Source organism: Erinaceus europaeus, chromosome 12 (assembly GCF_950295315.1).
Source record: "Erinaceus europaeus chromosome 12, mEriEur2.1, whole genome shotgun sequence".
NCBI classification, from domain to species: Eukaryota; Metazoa; Chordata; class Mammalia; order Eulipotyphla; family Erinaceidae; genus Erinaceus; species Erinaceus europaeus.
In genome coordinates this window covers 54580523-54600173 of record NC_080173.1, presented here as the reverse complement: position 1 = coordinate 54600173, position 19651 = coordinate 54580523, and the positions used below count along the sequence as shown (strand labels likewise).

At 48.1% G+C, this 19651-nt stretch overlaps 1 long non-coding RNA gene across 1 annotated transcript; it reads right to left on the bottom strand.

Annotated features, from left to right (window-relative positions):
- Nucleotides 1-16302: 16302 nt before the first annotated feature.
- Nucleotides 16303-18853, bottom strand: LOC132541956 (uncharacterized). The gene is made up of 2 exons (XR_009553067.1): nt 18454-18853; nt 16303-18302 (listed from the first exon to the last, which is right to left on the bottom strand). It is a non-coding gene; the product is annotated as an uncharacterized LOC132541956 (long non-coding RNA).
- Between the last annotated feature and the right edge of the window lie 798 nt (nt 18854-19651).

Below are 19651 nucleotides of genomic sequence, written 5' to 3'. Positions count from 1 at the left end.
CCACCAGGGTTATTGCTGGGACTTGGTATAGGCACTATGAGTCCACCACTCCTGATGGCCATTTTTTTCCTTTTATTTTTATTTTTTTATTTCTTCTTTGATAGGACAGAGAGAAATTTAAAGGGGAGGGGGAGGGAGAGAGGAAGATAGACATCTGCAGACCTGTTTCACTGCTCATGAAGTGTCAACGTGGGTCCTTGCGCATGGTAATGTACGCACCCAACCAGATGCATCACTGCCTGGCCCCCATTAGAGAAGCCTTTATTCCCAGGTATATGTCTGGGGGGGGATGTGTCAGCAGATACCTTCCCACCTCAAGCATGTAGCACAGGCTTCTCTGTGAAGAACAAATGCCTGAAGGAATAGATGAGTGACAGAGAGTTCTGGGCACTTCCCCACAATCTCTGTGGGCCTTAGCTCACACTCCCATCAGATGATTGAGTGCATATTATCATGTACAAAGATTCAGGTTCAAGTCCCCAGTCCCCATCTGCAAGGATAAAGCTTCACAATCAGTGAAACAGTGCTGCAGGTCACTCTCTCTCTTTCTCTGTCTCTCTCTCTCTCCTTTCTCTTTCTCTCTCTCTTATTCTCCCTCTCCCTATCCCCTATCTCTTCTCTTTTTTATTTTATTTTATTTTAAAAATATTTCCTTATTTATTCCCATTTGTTGCCCCTTTTTTTGTTGTTGTCGTTATTGATGTCATTGTTGGATAGGACAGAGAAATGGAGATAGGAGGGGAAGGCGGGGGGGGGGGCAGGAGAGAAAGATAGACACCTGCAGACCTGCTTCACCTACTGTGAAGTGACTCCCCTGCAGATGGGGAGCCGGGGGCTCCAACAGGGATCCTTCTGTCAGTCCTTGTGCTTTGTGCCACCTGCGCTTAACCCGCTGCGCTACTGCCCGATTCCCTCCCTTGTTTTTTATTGTTGTTATTGATGTTGTTGTTGGATAGGACAGGAGAAATCGAGAGAAGAGGGGAGACAGAGAGGGGAGAGAAACATAGACACCTGCAGACCTGCTTCACCGCTTGTGAAGCAACTCCCCTGCTGGTCCTTGTGCTTTGCTCCACCTGTGCTTAACTCCCCACGCTACCACCCAACTCCCTCTTTTTTATTTATTTATTTATTTATTTATTTATTTTTTATTTTCGGATAGAGACAGATAAATTGAAAGGGAGGAGGATATAGAGAGGGAGAGAGACAGAGAGACACCTGCAGCACTGCTTCACCACTCGTGAAGTTCTCCTTTTGCAGGTGGGGACCAGGGGCTTGAACCTGGATCCTTGAGCACTGTAATATGAGCACTTAACCAGGTGCACCACCACCTGCCCCCCAATCTCTCTCTCTCTCTCCCCTCTCCCTCTTGATTTCTATTTATATCCCATAAATAATAAATTAAAATGACTTCTGAGCAAATGCAGGCGCTAATGGTTAGTGCACCCTGCCTGGGTATTATCTCATTTAACAGTCCAGCAACCCCAGAAAGGACCAGTGACTTGCCTGAGGCCACACAGCAAGTTGGGGCAGTGTTCTGAGGGCCTATGGGGTTCTCCTATCTATGCTGGGGTCACATCTAGACAGGCACAACTAACTAATGGACCAAGTGTCTCCTGCACAATAAGTAGGTTACATGCAATGACTAAGTCCCAGCACTGCTTCCTCAGTTTGCATTTCTTCAGGGTGGCCACAGGTAAAGTGAGGAGGGAAGGCAGGGGAAGGTGCCTGCAAAGCACCAGAGAGAGATTAATAGGAAGCTCAGAGGTCCTGGAGATGAGATGGGAAGGGTCTCTGGCCCAGCAGTCAGTCTGAGGGTAGAGGGACTTAGGGGCTCAATATAGGCACCTGAGGAAAGCAGACCTGGGGAGGGGGCTGTGGGGATGGGCGGGACCCAGAGATTTAGATGCCTGGGCTGTCTCCTGGGGCAAATCAGAGCAGGACTGGAAGTGTCTGCTGAGTAAGCAGGGAATGGAGACTCCACACCCGGAGGATTAGCTAAGGTGGAGGAGGGGGCGCCCCCCACCCAGGGCAGTTCACCTCACACCTGGCAAACAGCAGCTTGCCCTTCCCTGTGCACCCAGGGAGCCTAGCCACGTCATGCGATGCGTGTGGCACTGTCCCCCACCCAACCCTGGGGCTGGTAGTGCCTATGCTGTGCTCAGGAATCACCCTGGGGGAGGGGCTGGTGCACCCTTAGCTCTGGGAAGCTGAGCAGAAGGAAGCCAGAGAGGGCCTGAGAAGCCAAGTGGCAAGTGGCAAGGAAAGGGAGCTGGGGAAGACTGTGTATATATGCAGACTCAAAACCACCCAAGACCTGAGCATGGAAGGTGCCAGCTGGGTGCCTACTCGGCACTAAACCCTATGCCAGGAGCCCTCACAGGCACTGGCTTATTTAATCCTCTCAAGTGCCTGGCATTATTACCCCATTTCTCAAGCAAGATAACAAATACTGAGTGAGGGGAGTCGGGCGGTAGCGCAGCGGTTTAAGTGCACGTGGTGCAAAGTGCAAGGATCCCAGTTCGAGCCCCTGGCTCCCCACCTGCAGGGGAGTCGCTTCACAGGCGGTGAAGCAGGTCTGCAGGTATCTATCTTTCTCTCCCCCTCCCTGTCTTCCCCTCCTCTCTCAATTTTCTCTCTGTCCTATCCAACAACAACATCAATAACAACAACAATAATGACTACAACAATAAAAACAACAAGGGCAGCAAAAAAGAATAAATATTAAAAAATATTAAAAAAAAAAACAAAAAAACAAAGGCAGAGTGAGTTTACCACTAAGTGGGAAGCAGTGTCCAGCCAGCAGGCCTCTTAAGGCTTCCAGGACTGAAATGGAGTTTGGAGGGGAGGAATGCAGCCTCAACCTTTCCCTTGTTGCCTCCAGAATTGACTTTCTTTCTTTCTTCCTTTCTTTCTTCCTTCCTTCCTTCCTTCCTTTCTTTCTTTCTTTCTTTCTTTCTTTCTTTCTTTCTTTCTTTCATTCTTTCTTTCTTTCTTTCTTTTTTTTTGCCACAATGGTTATGGCTGAGGTTCAGTGCCTGCATGACAAACCTATTGCTCCCAGTGGTATCTTCCCCCCCCCCTTTCTTTTATTTAATAAGACAGAGAGATAGAGAGGGAAAGGAGAGACCCCTGCAACATTCTTTCACTGGTCCTGAAGCTTCTCCCCTGAAGGTGGGACTGGTTTCTTGATCCCAGCTCTTTGTATACAGTAACATGTATGCTCAGCTGGGTACGCCTCAAACCCCTACCCCGCTCCTTTTCAGAATTGTCTTGTGTCTTTAAAAGATACCAGGCTGGGAGTCAGGATGTAGCACAGTGGGTTAAGCCACGCACACGTGGCACAAAGCGCAAGGACCAGCATAAGGATCCCGCTTTGAGCCCTTGGCTCCCCACCTGCAGGGGAGTCTTTCACAGGTGGTGCAGCAGGTCTCCAGGTGTCTTTCTCTCCTCTTCTCTGTCTTCCCCGCTCTCCCTTTCTCTCTGTCCTATCCAACAACAACGACATCAATAACAACAACAATAAAAAAACAACAAGGGCAACAAAAGGGAATAAATAAATAAATAAATAAATAAAATATAACAGACTGGCCAGATGGCATGATAGTTAGCCTTGGGAGGGTGCCTGCTTTGTCACCTGACCCATGTTCAAGCCCAGCCCCCACCACATCGGAGGGAAGCTTCAGTGTACACAGTATCTTCCCTTCTTTCTCTTTTTCTTTTTTTATATTTATTTATTTATTTATTCCCTTTTGTTTCCCTTGTTTTTTATTGTTGTTGTAGTTATTATTGTTGTTGTTATTGATGTCATTATTGTTGGATAGGACAGAGAGAAATGGAGAGAGGACAGGAAGACAGAGGGGGAGAGAAAGATAGACACCTGCAGACCTGCTTCACCGCCTGTAAAGCGACTCCCCTGCAGGTGGGGAGCCAGGGGCTTGAACCAGGGTCCTTAAGCCAGTTCTTGTGCTTTGTGCCACCTGCGCTTAACCCACTGTGCTACCGCCCGACTCCCTCTTTCTCTTTTTCTACCTGAAATAGTTAGTGTGGAGCAATAAAGCCATGATAATAAAAAAAGAAAAAACATGACAAATGTCATTTCATGGACTTGAGCGCACATGTCCAAACATACAGGCCCCTGAGGTATGCTCATATATGAGCTCAAACTCAATGGTTTTGACAGTGACTTGCTATATAATCCCAGATAACTCACTTGCTCTCTTTGAGTCTCACTTTCCTTCATCAATAAAATAGAGTCAATCATGTCTTCCTTGCAGGGCCATTGAGGAAATTAAATACGATAGCACATGATAGCAGTCAGGGAGGTGGTACAATGGATGAAGCCCTGGGCTCTAAATCATGAGGCCCAGAGTTCCATCCTTGGCATCATATGTGCCAGAGTGATACTCTGGTTCTCTCTCTCTCCCTTTCTCATTAATAAATAAATCTTTTAAAAAGTCCCGAGAGGAGTGGTGGTAGTTCTTAATGGAGCCAAGGAGATAACACAATGATCTGTATAGCATACTTTGCCTGAGGCTCAGCGGTCTCAGGTTCAGTCTCAGCACCATCAGAAGCCAGAACTGAGCAATGCTCTGGTTAAAAAATAAATAAATGGGGGGCTGGGTGGTAGCGCAGCAGGTTAAGCACATATGGCACAAAGCGCAAGGGCCGGCATAAGAATCCCAGTTCTAGTCCCCAGTTCCCCACCTGCAGGGAGTTGCTTAGCAAGCAGTGAAGCAGGTCAGCAGGTGTCTGTCTTTCGCTTTTCCTCTCTGTCTTCCCCTCCTCTCTCAATTTCTCTCTCTCCTATCCAACAACAACAATAGCTATGACAGCAATAACAACTACAACAAGCCCAACAACAACAAGGACAACAAAAATGGGAAAAATAGCCTCCAAGGACAGTGGATTTGCCCCAGCAATAACCCTGGAGGCAAAAAAATAAATAAGATAAAATAAAATAAAATAAAATAGGAGCTGGGTGGTAGTGCAGCCGGTTAAGCGCACGTGGTACAAAGCACAAGGACCGGCATAAAGATCCTGGTTCAAGCCCCAGCTCCTTACCTGCAGGGGAGTTGCTTCACAAGCAGTGAAGCAGGTCTGCAGGTGTCTGTCTTTCTCTCCCCTTCTCTGTCTTCCCCTTCTCTCTCCATTTCTCTCTGTCCTATCCAACAACGACAACATCAGTTACAACAATAGTAACTACAACAATAAAACAGCAAGGGCAACAAAAGGGAAAAAAAATAAAATAAATATTTTTTAAAAATTTATTTTATTTATTTTCCCTTTTGTTACCCTTGTTGTTTTTTATTGTTATTGATGTCATCATTGTTAGATAGGACAGAGAGAAACGGAGAGTGGAGGGGAAGACAGAGAAGGGGAAAGATAGATAGACACCTGCAGACCTGCTTCACTGCCTGTGAAGCGACTCCGCCACAGGTAGGGAGCCGGGGTCTCAAACTGTGATCCTTACACTGGTCCTTGAGCTTCATGCCACATGCTCTTAACCCGCTGCGCTACCACCTGACTCCCATAAATAAATAATTTTTATATAATAAGAATAAAAGAAAATGTGGTCTGGGAGGTGGCGCAGTGGATAAAGCATCGGACTCTCAAGCATGAGGTCCTGAGTTTAATCCCCGGCAGCACATGTACCAGGGTGATGCCTGGTTCTTTCTCTTTCCTCCTATGTTTCTCATTAATAAATAAAGAAAATCTTCAAAAAATTATTTTTAAAAAAAGAATAAAATAAAATAAATAAATGGTTGTCCGGGAGGTGGCGTAGTGGATAAATCATTGGATTCTCAACCATAAAATCTTGAGTTCAATCCCGGCAGCACATGTACCAGAGTGATGTTTGGTTCTTTTTCTCTCTCCTATCTTTCTCAAGAATAAATAAATTCTTAAAAAAAATAAATGGGGGGAGTCGGGCGGTAGCGCAGCGGGTTAAGCGCATGTGGTACAAAGAGCAAGGACTGGCATAAGGATCCCAGTTCGAGCCCCCAGCTCCCCACCTGCAGGGAAGTCGCTTCACAGGCAGTGAAGCAGGTCTGCAGGTGTCTATCTTTCTCTCCCCCTCTCTGTCTTCCCCTCCTCTCTCCATTTCTCTCTGTCCTACCCAACAATGATGACATCAATAACAGCAACAATAATAACTACAACAATAAAACAACAAACTCAACAAAAGGGAATAAATGAATAAAAGTAAAAGGTTTAACACAAAGCTTAGTGTATGGTAGGCAGTCAGCATACTTCCTATCATGTATTGTCAGTTTTGTTTTGTTTTGTTTTTTGCCTCCAGGGTTATCTCTGGAGGCCATTTTTCCCATTTCTGTTGCTCTCAGTGCCTTTGTTGTTGTTATTATAGATATTGTTGTTGTTGTTGGATTGGACAGAGAGAAATCAGGAGAGGAGCAAAAGACAGGGAAGGAGAGAGAAAGATAGATACCTGTAGACTTGTTTCACTGCTTGTGAAGCAACCCCCCCTACACGTGGGGAGCCTTGAACTTTGCGCCGTGTATGCTTAATGGCCAGGCCCCCATATTATCAGTTTTAGGAGACTTTTCAGTTATCCTGGGGAATTCTAGACTCTGAGTGGGCCCAGAGTTGTATCTTCCTTCTCTGTGGATGGAGGGCTCAGGGCTCACACTGGTATTCTTTCCTCTACTAGGGAAGTGCTTTCTTGATTTGGTTTTTATGGGGTCAGGATCTAGAGCATGTGGGATTTCACTACTCTGGACCAATTCTTCATTCAGATCATAGGGAATATTGGGGGTAGGGTGAGTGATGGGGGCAGGGGTGGAGGTGGAAAGTGACACTACAGCATTGGAACTCCCTCTTTTGTCATACTACCTCCCATGAAGTATTGGGGTTGCAAGTATGGCCATGCAGAAACCCTGTTGTTTCTCTCCAAGAAATGGAGAGAGGAGGGGAAGACAGAGAAGGGGAGAAAGATAGACACCTGCAGACCTGCTTCACCACCTATGAATCTACCTCCCTGCACGTGGGGAGCGGGGGGCTCGAACCAGGAATCTTACACCAGTCCCTGCGCTTCGTGCCATGTGCGCTTAACCTGCTGCACTACCGCCCAACCCCCAATTTATAGTTGTTTCTATCCAATAAAGAATAATAATAATAAGATTTAAGTGGGCTGGGCGGTGGCTCACCTAGTACATTGTATGAAATATAATGATCCACATAGGATCTCAGTTCAAGCCCTCCCCACCTATAGAGAGGTTGTTTTACAAGTGGTGAAGCAGGTCTGCAGGTGTCTGGAACTGAGCCCTAGCAATAAACTTGGAGGCAAAAAAATAATAATCTTATTTTTTGTAAGACAGATAGTTTGTTTTGTTTTCCCCAACTTCAGTATCACTTTCTTGAGGAAATACTGATTATAAGATTATTGTCTCACAATCTGCTGTTGACAGATTGTTTGTTTGTTTATTTCTTTATTTATTTATGGGAAAGAAAGAGAGGGAAGAAGAGCATCACTCTGGCATATGTCATACCAGGAATCAAACCTGAGACCACTGACTAGAGTCCAAGGTTTGATCTACTGTGTCATTTCCTGGGTCACTGAATAAATCTTTTTTTAAAATAAAAATATCTCAGTTACTAAGCAGCTTAAGAGCTGATCTCCACATCCCTATACTTTAATTTTTTATTGTGTTTCCTTTATAAGGTAAATATTTTTACTTATTTACTGCTAGACTAGAGAACACCTACTGATGTCTTATATTGATCTTGTATCCAGTCACTATACCAAAATTCTTTCTCTCTCTCTCTCAATTTTTTTTTTTAAATTGTCACCAGAGTTATCACTGGGGCTCGTTGCTACCACTACAAATCCATTGCTCCCAGCAGCCATATTCTTCTTTTCTTTTCTTTTCTTTCCTTTTCTTTCCCCCTTTCTGTTGTATTGGATAGGACAGAAAGAAATTGAAAGGGGAGGAGAAAAAAAAAAGATAGGGGAGGTAGAGAAGGAAAGAGAAAGACACCTGCAGACCTGCTTCACCACTCATACAGCTAGCTTTTCCTTTTGTAGTTGGGTTGACCTAGGTCCTTGCACATGGTAATGTGTACACCTATCAGTGTGTGCCACCACCAAGCCCCCTAGAAAATTCTCTTAATGATGCAAAATTTGTCTCCTAGAGTTTACTAGGAATAGAATCAATGACCAGTAAAAAGAAATTATTTTATCTCTGATTTTCATTTGTTTATTTTTGTGTAGTGGGAAAAGATTCTGGGATTATTGGAGGGATGTCAAGAGGTCTTGTTTGTCTAATTATCTCTGACTTAGTTAAGTGCTGTTATGATTCCACCTATTTAAGTGATTTCCCTTGTGGGGTACTCAGAAGGTCATCCAGGGGGCCAGTCAAATATCCTTGCCCTTTTGCCAATTCTCTGCACAATGTCCTTCCATTTTACAAAGCTAGTGCTGTCCAGCTATCCTCTCTCGTGCTGCTGGGCACCAAGGAAAGACAGCAGCTTCCAGGCATAGAACAGTGGAGGTACAGGGGTACTTGGGCATAAGACCTCATGGATACAGAAGGGTTTTGGTTTGTTTGTTTTCTGTCTTTCTCTTTAAACTTTCATTCAGTTCTCACAAAGACACTGTGAGACACATGCCGTCATCTTTGTCTCCTGATGAGGAAGCTGAGGCACAAAGAGGTTACGAAATTTGCCCAAGTTCCTAGACTTGGATGTGAACTCAACATGAGCTCTTTGTCTAGAGCCATAACTATACTCTTAAGAACAACTATACATATATATGTATGTACATATATGGTTTCATTTCTTTTATTTATTAAACATGAGAGAGGATTTCACATGAAGGGGTGGGGAAACCAAAGCACCACTCTCATACATGTGGCACCGGGAATTGAACCTGGAATCCAGGTGTGAAAGCCCAGCTGAACCATTTTCCCCAGTCACTAAAACTATACTCTTTACCATAATGTGAAATCTGGTCAGTGAGAGGAGAATTTGGGGGAAGAGGGACACTTTCCACACCAAATGAGTATGGCCAGGCCAGAGTAGAGAAGCAAGTCATCTTGTCACCTGGCATACGTGGTATATTTCCACCTTACCAATGGGTCTCCTCCCCACCACCTCCACCCCCATGATATCTTGAGATGTCATGTTGATCACTATCCCCACCACACAGGTGAAGAACTAAAGACCCAGCAAGGTAAAGTGACAGGCCCAAGGCCTCTCAGCTGAGTGCTTGAATTCTAGAGACTCTGTGCCATCTCTGGAGGAGGAGATGAATCTTATTTCTCCAGAATCTAGAGGGAATACTTCTTGTTCAGATGGGGGCTGGTAGGAGGAGGACATGATGAGTCCCAGGCAGAATTCAGGCTGAGGACTAGAGGAAGGAACATGTGAGTGGGTCACAGAGGGTGGGAGAAGCCTGCCTTGGTGAATCCAGCTGATCCCCCTGGACTTGGGGAATGTGACAGGAGCTGAGCAGGGGCATGTCAGAAGCCTCCTTCAAACCAGCTTCCCCAGGGATCTGCTGCAGCAAAGAATTCCCGGTGGCTCCAGGGCTGGGAGGAGGAGTTCACAGCAGGTCCCAGCTTGCTTGGACAGAAAGCAGTTCCTGGGTCCAGCCTGGGAGGAGGGGGCTAGCAGCTTAGTGACCTGCATATGGCAGTGAGAGGGGAGAGTCACTGCCCACCTCACATCTGTTTTTACTCCTCTACCCAACCACATATTCTTAGTTGCTCTACTGCCCCCCAAAGAGAGTGGGAGAACCAGGTTTGTGGGTGACACTATCAGGAATAGGAAGGAACCACTGATGGGGAAGTCTCCATTCTGAGAGGGGAGGTCAGGCTGGGGCAAACATCAGTCTGAGGGAGAAGTACAAAGCTGTGGGTTCAGGTGGAATAGGACAGAAAAGGTCAATGGGGAGGGTAAAGAATATGCCCTCCCCACACACCAGCTCTGAGTAGGATAGTCCAGATGCCATGCTTTGGGCCTCAGGATTTGGCCTGTACATTATTCATCTTCTTCGTCAAGTGGGGAGGAGAGAAATGGGGCCCACAGATTCGAGTGGGATTCCTCATGCCAGTGGCCAAATGGTCTTCCTTTGATCTGACCTAAAGGCAACTGAAGTTTGAAAAGAAATACGGTTCAGAGGAATCTAAGAGGAATACATATCCACATATATTCCACAAGAGTGACACCCTCCCCTGGAAATGAAGTAATTTCTCTACTCAGGGCCAGAAAGGCTGAAGGCCTGGCACTATGAGGAGCTGAATCAGAAACCTTGATGTTTAGAGGAAGCCAACTCCTTTCCCCTTCCTGGGCTAGCCAGACATGTCCCCCCACTCCCACTCCCAGGGTGCCAATGGAGCTGAGGACTTGAGAGGCATCAAACTATAGGAGAGACTACTTTTGCTTAACAAAGTCCCAGACTAGAAAGGACACACACACACACAATTTAGCAAGAGAAGCTGAACGTCAGAGAAGGTGTGAAACTTGCTAAAGGTCACATAGAAAGCAATAGTACAGCAGTGCCATCCTCAGCACTCAAAGCTCCATCTTCCCTCCCAGGTGCTACATGTGGTCTGATCGGGTCAGAGGAGGCAGGATGCACATCTGAGAGGGCAGCTTTGGGCTTCCTGAGGCAGGGCTGGAATTTATGAATTAATGATTTGGGCAGGGAGCCACAAGATGTGCCAGGAAGGACTTGGACAAGAGTTCTTGCTAGAGTTCAAGAGAAGAAGCAGGCAAGCCTTCAGGGAACAAATAAATAAAATGAATAAAGTCATAACAAAATGATAGTATTTCTGTGGCCATTCAGTCTCCCTCTCCCAGAAATATTCCCAGAAAATGGAAGATGGGGAGCCATGGAAAAGGGGTGAAAATACAAAGAGGATGGGAGAAGAAAGAGAAAGAGACCTGAACCCCCCACACACACACACACATACACACATACACACACCCCACAGTGCAGGGAAGCTAGCCTGCACATTTCTGAGTTGGTTTCAGTCCATTTCTGCATGCATGTCCCTGTGCATCTCATTAACTCCCCCCCCCCAATGGTGTATTTCCATCTGTGAGACTGTAGCCCCTGGGTGTATTTTTTGTGTGTGCATAACCACTGGAAGGCTTCTTGCACTTGTGCTTAGTGTATTCCACATGCTGGTGTGCAGCTTGGCGCACTCCACATATGTGTGTATCTGTTTGTGTGGGCACTATTCATTTGTGGTGAGTGCAACTTACAGCCCCTCTGCCTGGGACCTGCATCTGTACAGTTTTATTTTGAAGTCTGGGGTGGAAAGGACTTCGATGAGCTGCCCCTAATAATCAGCCTGATCTACTGGGGAAAGTTGCGTAGGGCAGGTGTGGGGAGGCAGTCACTTTCCCCTCTATGAAGTTTGCTTATGCAAGAGGAGGCACTGCTGCTGCCCAAGGCCTCACAGACAGGATTTCTCTCTGTCCCCCCACCCCTTGAACCAATATTTCTGGAGCCAGGACAGAGGGGGATGTTAAGGCCTGGGGTGGGGGCAGGGGAGAAAACAGGTCCCCCCCCTCTGCATCATTCCCCAGGAATGAACTGGGGTCAAGGAATCTTTGCATTTCCACATCTCATTTTATTTTAACTTATTTATTTATTTACCTGAGCACTGATCAGTGCTGGCTTAGGGTGGTACAGGGGATTGAACCTGGGACTTTGGAACCTCAGGCATGACAGTCTCTTTGCATAACCATTATGCTATCTACCCCTGCCCTTTAGTTTATTGTTTACCAGAGCACTGCTCAGGTCCCACTTGTGATGGCATCTGGGATTGAACCTGGGACCTCAGAGCCTCAGGCATGAAAGTCTTTTTGCATGATCACTATGCTGTCTCCTCAGTCCCCCATCCTAATTGCGGCTCTCAGGACAAGGGAAGCCCTAGTTTCTTGAAAACCAGCCAATTCACGGGCAAGGTTTAAAGGGGGACTTTGCAGAAGCCATCCTGTCCTTTTGTCAGGGCCCCCTACAACTGGGGTTGGCTCTCTGCACTACCTCTTCCCCTAGGCCTACCAGCGCTGGTGAGGAAGGGGTTAGCTCAGGTGACTGGGGGGTGGGAATACCTGCAGGACGCTTTGGAAGGCGGAAGCGTTGGTGGCCCTGAGGACAGAAAACTGAGAGGGAGCCGCCGCCACAATGGGGAGCTTGGAGACTGGTCGCCTGCGGGCTGGCGAGCCAGCGGGCAGAGCTAGAAAACAGCAGAGAGGATGGAGAGAGGGGGATCCTCACCTCCTGGGAAGCAGGAAATCAACCTGTACCTCCACCGGCTTTTCCCCTCTTCCCCACACCCCTCGTCAGTGCCTCGGTGCCAGTGCCGGTGCCGGGGAAGTCCTTGAGCTCCAAAGCCCGGCCTACACAGGCCTCAGCTACTTCGAATAACATTCCATTGACTCTGGATGCGATCCCAGAGGCAAGTTCAGGCACCCAGACTCCACTGAGGTTTGGAGCTGAGTAATCGGCTGCGCGGGCTATGCAGACATGCTGTCCGGGAGCAACCCGCTCCCCACCCCCACCCTGCACTGCGGATTTGGGGTGGGGGCGGGGCTGCTAGTGGCTGTGTCTTCCCAGCACCCCCCACCCCACTACTAGACACCCCCCCCCTCCCCACCTGCAAGTAATTTGGCCAATGGGAGGGCAGTTAAGATTGCAGGGTGGAATCCCCCTAGATCACTGCGCCTTTGGTGAGGAGGGGGTTACCTCCTTCCCCCTCAGACCCCGGTGCCCTTTTCCTCTCCACAGCAGCAAATTACTTGTAATTATCTCACATTGAAAGCCTTCAGGAGCTGCTCCCAAAATTGCTTTAATTGAATTAATTGAATCTCATTTTGATGGGGAAGAGAATGGGGGGCAAGTCTTAAAATAGCATATGGGAAGAGGGAAGGGGAGGGTCCCTGGGGAAGAGGAGGCCCCAGCCGGCCTGGTGGCTGAGCCCCTCATAGCTAAGCCACCAGACTAGATCCCTGATTCCTTTTGAGCGGATTTCAGATTCCCCCTGCCCCGTGCTGCATTTAGCATCTTACAGGGTCCTGCAATGGAAGGGGGAGGGATGTCATCTGGGAGGGTTGAAGACCTCTGGCCTCCTCCCTTTCCTTGGGAGGCAGAGATGAATGGGTGGCCCTGGCAGCACTGAACTCATAACAGTTCATCAAACAGCAGCTATAAATGCCATTTTTAAAGTGATGCTGTGTCCCAGGCACTAGGGCAAGCACAAGCACTGTCTCATTCCATCATCACAGCCCCATCTTAGAGGGGGAGAAAATAAGACTCAGAGGGGTTAAGTTACTTGTGGAAAGTCATACAGTGGAACTGGACTCTTTGGGGTAGGGGGGAATAAAAGCCCTGGCTCTTAACCACTAAGTCTTGCCCCCCCACCCCTTTTTTAACAAAGTTTTTTTCAAGATTTTTAAAAAATATTTATTTATTCCCTTTTGTTACCCTTGTTGTTTTATTGTTGTAGTTATTGTTGTCATCGTTGTTGGATAGGACAGAGAGAAATGGAGAGAGGAGGGGAAGACAGACATGGGGAGAGAAAAACAGACACCTGCAGACCTGCTTCACCACTTGTGAAGCAACCGGTCCTTTGCGCCACCTGCGCTTAACCCGCTGCGCTACCGCCCTACTCCCTCTCCACACACACACCCTTTTTATTGAGCTCCTCTTCTGTAGCTCAGGTGGTTGGCTGGGGGTGGGGAGTGGACGCTTCCCCTCCCCTAGGGTCCCAGTGCCATCCATCCCTGGGCACACAGGGTGACTGGGCCAGCTTCCAAGTGGAAAAGGACTGGGGAGGTCTGAGAAGAGGGAAGGGGGTGTTGTCAGCTCAGCTGGTCTCTGGCTGGTGGAGGGGAGGCATGGTAATTACACTTCTGCTACTTAACTTTACAACCTGGGCTGTTGTTTTAACTGTGCGACTCGTGTTGGGCTGTCCAATTAATCTCACCTTTGGAGGCTTTCCGAGATGGGGCGGTAGATCTTATCTTGGGTCTGTGAAAAGAGAAGTGTGCAACCTGCAGTGGGAGGGAACAGCCGCTGTGGAGGGCCTGGGGCCTCAGAGACAGGACCTGAGGGGGGGGGAGGGGTTGGTGGGGACGGAGAGGAGGGTGTTTCTCCTCAGGGTTCCAACAGAATCTTCACCTTGAGTCACCCTGTGTCCTTGGTCATCCTGAGGAGAACCCTTCTGTGTCCTAGGAATTGGGGTGGCTGACTGCCTAGAATGGGGCTAGGAGGTACGACCCTTCAGGGTGGATGGGTGAGGGGAGCACACAAATTTCACACCTCTTTCCCCTGTAGATGGTTCCTTTGGGTCTTTCTCTGCCTGAGTGAACTTTTCCTTATATTTACCTACATTTTTTTTTATATGGTAGAGAGAGAAGAATTGAGAGAAAAAGGGAAACAGAGTGAGAAAGAAAGACACCTGCACTACTTGTGAAGCTCCCTGGAAAGGAGATGGAGGGATGAGGGTAATGTGGTTTGAACTGGGATCATTGGGCATGGTGACTTATGCTCTTCCAGGTGACTTCCTGCGAAGACTTTTCCTATTGGGACCCCCCCCCCCCAGAGTTTGTAGCACCTGGGAACAAGTTTAGGTTTGGGGAACAGCAAGTCCTACTTGGGATCTTCTTGTCTAGAACCAGAGGTCCTTCCCGGATTCATTAGGCCACCACCAGGCTGGATGCCCTTAGTTACTGGAGCCCACACTTGTCTTCAGGTCACCTTGACTCTTCACCTCAGTCTAAGCCTCAGCACCTGGCCACCAGTCTGCACCCCCCTCCCAAGCTGGGGGTAGGGTTTGCCTGGGTCACTTCTGTAGCTGAGATATATACACAGAGCAGAGGTTCTACAAATGTGTGTAGATGGGTGGAGAAACTGTCCTTGTCCCCCTCCCCCTGGCTGTGCTGGGATCATTCCTTTTCAAGGAGTAGACCAGTGAGCATTTCTCCTCTTAGGGGAGAAAGACTTCTTGGGCTGAAGACAGGCAAGGATGGTTGCAAGGTTCCCCACTCCCTCCAGAACTAGGGCAGGAGAAACTTTGCTGGTGAGGCTCACTCAGCTTTATTCATTTTTGCTAGTGTCCTGCCTGCTCAGTTCTGGCTTATGGTGAAACCCAGTGCTGAACCTGGGACATCAGAGCCTATGATGTGAAAATCTGCTGCTACTTCCCTGATCCTCAAACCTATTAAAAAAAATTTTTTTTTACTTACTTATTAATGAGAGGGAGGAAGAGAAATTGAGACAGAACCAGATCATCACTCTGGCACATGTAATGCAGGCACTGAACTCAGGACCTCATGGCACCTCCGGGGCCAAGGTCCTTAGATTTTTTCCCCCCAGTATACTGGCTTATGGTGGTGGTGGGGTGAAGGGGGGATTCAAGCTGGAACTTTGGAGTCTCTTTGCAAAACCATTATGCTATCTAGCCTATCCCTTCCCCACCTCAGACTTTTTTTTAAAAAAACAAACAAACAAACATTCTGTGGGGTCACTCTCAGTGATTTTTATTATTTATTTGTTTATTTTCCTCCAGGGTTATTGCTAGGACTCAGTGTTTGCACCATGAATCCACTGCTCCTGGAGGCCATCCCCCCCCCTTTTTGTTGCCCTTGTTATGGTAGCCTTGTTGTGGTATTATTGTTGTTGTTGATGTCCTTCGTTGTTGGATAGGGCAGAGAGAAATGGAGAGAGGAGGGGAAGACAGAGAGGGGGATAGAAAGATAGACACCTGCAGACCTGCTTCACCACTTGTGAAGCGACTCTCCTGCAGGTGGGGTGGCAGGGGCTTGAACCAGGATCCTTATGCCGGTCCTTGCGCTTTGCACCACGTGCACTTAACCCACTGAGTTACCACCCAACTCCTAATTTTTATTTTTTATCTTTATTTATTTATTGGATAGAGACAGCCAGAAATTGAGAGGGAAGGGGGTTATAAGAAGGGAGAGAGACAGAGAGAGATACCTGCAGCCCTGCTTCACCAGTCTCAAAGCTTTCCCCTGGCAGGTGGGGACCAGGGGCTCAAACCCGAGTCCTTGCGCACTGTAATATGTATGCTCAACCAGGTATGCCACCACCGCCCCCCTCAAACTTTTGATCCCCAGTATTTATGTCTTGATTTCACACCAGAGCATATGATATATGGATGCTGTGAGGACATGCAGAGCTAGACCCACATAACTAGTTAGTGGTACAGATAAAACCAAGATACAGTGCTTCTAGTTCAATTCCCAAAAAGTCAGATGGAGAGAGGCAACCTCTACCCCAGAAGTCAGGAGACAAACACATCAAGGCCAGGGTCAAGGTTTCTGTACAGACTTTAATCTCTGAAAATTCATGATTTAAGGAATGCTGAGAGTGTGGGGGTTGCTAGTCAACTTGGTTATAATTATGAGCAAGAAACTGCTGTGAGGGGCTGAACTGTCCACTTAATCACCTATTTAGGGTTATTTCTACTCACATTCAGGGGATCCAGTCTTGAGGGTGTGCACCTGTGGGTTTGCTGGGCATTAGGGGTGAAGTATAAGAGGACTCTTAATAAACACCTGGGGAGTTGGGCGGTAGTGCAGCGGGTTAAGCACAGGTGGTGCAAAGACTGGCCTAAGGATCCTGGTTCGAGCCCCTGACTCCCCACCTGCAGGGGAGCCCCTTCACAGGCAGTGAAGCAGGTCCGCAGGTGTCTATCTTTTCTCTCCCCCTCTGTCTTCCTCTCCCCTCTCCATTTCTCTCTGTCCTATCCAACGACGACAACAATAATAACTACAACAATAAAACAACAAGGGCAACAAAATGGAATAAATAAATATTCTAAAAATAAATAAATAAATAAATAAATACCTGATGAGCCATGTGGACAATTCTCCACTCAAAATGGTAGACATTGGGAGTCGGGCAGTAGCACAGTGGGTTAAGCGCACGTGGCGCAAAGTGCAAGGACCAGCAGAAGGATCCCAGTTCGAGCCCCTGGTTCCCCACCTGCAGGGGAATCGCTTCACAAGTGGTAAAGCAGGTCTGCAGGTATCTATCTTTCTCTCCCCTTCTCTGTCTTCCCCTCCTCTCTCTATTTCTCTCTGTCTTATCCAACAACAACAACATCAATAACAACAACAATTAATTACAACAGTAAAGCAAGGGCAACAAAAGGGAATAAATAAATAAATATTAAAAAAAAAGAAAAAGAAAGGGAGTCAGGCTGTAGCGCAGTGGTTAAGCGCAGGTGGCACAAAGCGCAAGGACTGGAGTAAGGATCCTGGGTTGAGCCCTGGTTCCCCACCTGCAGGGAAGTCGCTTCACAGGCGGTGAAGCAGGTCTGCAGGTGTCTATATTTCACTCCCCCTCTCTGTCTTCCCCTTCTTTCTCCATTCCTCTCTGTCCTATCTGACAACAACAATAATAACCACAACAATAAAACAATAAGGGCAACAAAAGGTAATAAATAAATAAATTAATTAATTTAAAAAAAGAAAAAGAAAAAAAATTTTTAAATGGGTAGACATGAGAAAAAGATGATCTTGGGGTGGGGGGAGGAAGAGGGCCTAAGTTACTCACAGGTCCACAGACTGTTTCTCCCCATCTTTTCTACTTCCATAGTAAGTAGCTGGGTCAGTTATAGGGGGAGCAGATTGACCTAAAAAAAAAAAACCTGTGCATAGGACTTGAAGGCTCTGGATGTCCACTTTGCTTCTGCTTCTGCTTGGAAATGAATGGAGCACACTCAGAGGCAGTGTTTCCTGCTGCCTTTGATCCTCACTGTGGTGGCAGTCCTTGGCATGTCCTTACTGGGGAACAGTCTGAATTCCAGTATTGCCTGTCTTGTGCCTTTGACCAACTGGAGTGGAGGTCCAGTCCCATGGTAGTTGGCTTAGTTTGAAGTCCTTGATTAAGGAGTTTGAGTTGTAGGATGGGGGGGGCACACTTTTTCCCCCCCTCTAGTTACTTGCCCTCCTGAGAAAACCCATTCTGAGCTGGTTTTCTCCTAATCCAGAGGGGTGCAGGTGAGCTGTATCCTGGGCTTCATAGCTGGGCTGGGAGCAGACCCATCACCCATCACTAGACTGACATCAGTTGAGGGGGAACCAGGACATCTGGGGAGTGGTTCTGATACCAGGCTCCAAAGCCCGTTACCAAAGCCACCAGTGGACAGGGGCCCATGCCTGGGATAGATCCCAAAGGCATGGAAGGAGGGGAGCAGAGAGACAGTGACGGGGAGCCTCCCTAGGAAGTCTGCTTCCTGGCCTCCAGAGTTCTATTTCAGGAGCTTCTTGTATTTGGAGCATTTGTTCTGAAAACTGATTGTCACCTTTGCAGAAAAAGGGGAAAGAAAGAATGATCAGGGGTTACTCAAGTGGACCAGGCCTAGGAGGAAGCAGAGGTTAGGAACACCCACTCCAGCCCTCCATGGCCCCCCCAAGACTCCCAAGTTTCTTCCTAGACAGTTTTCCCTCTTTTACCTGAATCTACCAGTCTCCATCTCCTTAACAAATTCCCAGTGTCTAAGGGCCAGCTGGGAACAAATCTGAGCACAGGACAGGGGGCTGGCCCACTCTTCATTCAAGCCAAGGGGGTGAGTTCCCTAGAGCCTAGAGCAGGAAGAATGGCAGCGGCTGCACCTGGGTCCAGGTGAGGCTGAGCTGCACAGCCAGCTTGGCCCTTTTGGGCAGCACCAGGTACTGTGTGCTGGAAGCGCTGGTTGAGATGCTGCAACTGGAGGCTGCAGTGGGTGGTCCTGGGCGTACAGCTTCTTTGTCAGAGCCTGGGCTCGGGTTCCCGGACCAACAGGCTACCGCATCTTCTTGGAGGCATCTGTGGGCTGGTGAGTGGGTAGGAAGAGCAGCTCAGCAGGTTCACTTGCATCCGGCCTGATCGCCAGCCAGTAGCAGGGGAGCAAGGTCATCAGTGCCTGGACCCACCGCTCCTCCACCCTACCTGGACGTACCCACAGCTGCCGGTGCTACGTGGTACAAAGTGCAATGTGTTCCCCAGAGACCCACCCTACTAGGGAAAGAGAGAGGCAGACTGGGAATATGGACCGACCAGTCAATGTCCATGTTCAGCTGGGAAGCAATTACAGAAGCCAGACCTTCCACCTTCTGCAACCCACAATGACCCTGGGTCCATACTCCCAGAGGGATAGAGAATGGGAAAGCTATCGGGAGGGGAGGGGATATGGAGATTGGGTGGTGGGACTTGTGTGGAATTGTACCCCTCCCACCCTATGGTTTTGTTAATTAATCCTTTCTTAAATAAATTTTTTAAAAAGTGCAATGTGGCCCCGAGGGGGCACCCATTCTTATGGGTCAAGTGACCCTAAGAAGAAAGTGTCAGGGGCCAGAAAGGGGGTTTGAATGGCCCCTACCCAGGAGGTCAGGGTCCCACCTGATGCTTTGGCGCCAGTTTGGAAGGGGGGCAGGGCTGAGAGGTCTTGGCCCAGAGATGGCGGGGGAAGGGGGGAGGGGGGGAGGGAGGGAGGGGGGGGGGCTGAGAGAACTCAAAGCTGTACTCTGGCACCTGAAAGGCAATCAGGTGCCTCGCTGCTACCAGAGGAGGGATAGTTGAGGGGAGGAGGGAGGCACCATCCCAGTACCAGTAAGGAAAGTGCCTCCAGGGTTTGTATGGCCTCCGGGATCCTAAGAGATCTCCCTTTCCTAG